Raw genomic sequence first — 1075 nt, 5'->3', positions numbered from 1 at the left:
GTTTCTCTGTGTAGCTCTGTCAGTCCTGGAACTCACTCTGTAGACCAGGCTGGTCTTAAACTCATAGAAATCCACTTGTCTCTGCCTCCCAAGTGCTGGGATTAAAGGCGGGCACCATCATACCCAGGCCCCGCCCCCCATTCCCCCCCCCCCCCCCCCCCCCTGCCCGCCAAATTTTTTAAGACAAGGTCTCACTATGTGGACCAAGCTGGCCTCTAGCTCACAGAGATCTTCCTGCCTCTGCCTCCAGAGTGCTGGGATTACACTGGGCAAGTTAACTTTTAACTATCCAAGCAGTATTCCTTGATTCAGTGTGTGTGTGTGTGTGTGTGTGTGTGTGTGTGTGTGTGTGATTTTACCTTTTCTTTTCAGAGCTGGTGACTGAATCCAGGTCCTTGTGCTAGCTGGGCAATCGCTCTGCCACTGAGCTAAACTACAAACCCCTTCATAGATATTTCAATTCAGATGAAAGTCAAGAAACAAACCCACGGAAGCATGCTTAACATACTTAATTATAAGGAACCATTACAATGACGATGGGCTACCGTACACATCTACCAGACAGGTGACAGTTAGTGTCTGGTGACACAAAATGCTGCCAAGTGGAGTATTGGGAGTAAGCACTCTGCTGGGCAGGAGCACGCAAGCATTTGTTTAGCTACTTTGGAAAACTCTCTGACATTATCTAGCAAAGTCAGAGGTACACTGTTGTTGGCTCTGTTTCTTAATAATTAAACTTTATTATACAACCCAACTAGCTTACAGAAGAAGGAAAAAAGGTTAAAGGGGCAAAAGAGTGAACCTTCCGGTATCCATTCCACGGGACGGGTCCTTAGGTGTCTCTCTGGCCCGCGTGCTGGTCCAGCCGGTCCGCTGCTCCACACGCGCTCCAGCCCAGGCTGAACTTGTTGTCTTCTCCTCACCTGCCTCAGTCACATGGGCAGGGCAGCCGGTCTCCTTCTCCCATTGAGGATCAATTAGAAAAACAATAGCCCAGTTGGGGTTCCTAGGTCTGCTTCCTGAATTCCAGGCCCAAGATGGCTCCACTCAGTCTGTCACAAGGTATTCATGGGGT

Source organism: Acomys russatus, chromosome 13 (genome assembly GCF_903995435.1).
Source record: "Acomys russatus chromosome 13, mAcoRus1.1, whole genome shotgun sequence".
In the NCBI taxonomy this organism is placed as follows: Eukaryota; Metazoa; Chordata; class Mammalia; order Rodentia; family Muridae; genus Acomys; species Acomys russatus.
Note: the sequence above shows the minus strand (reverse complement) of the source record.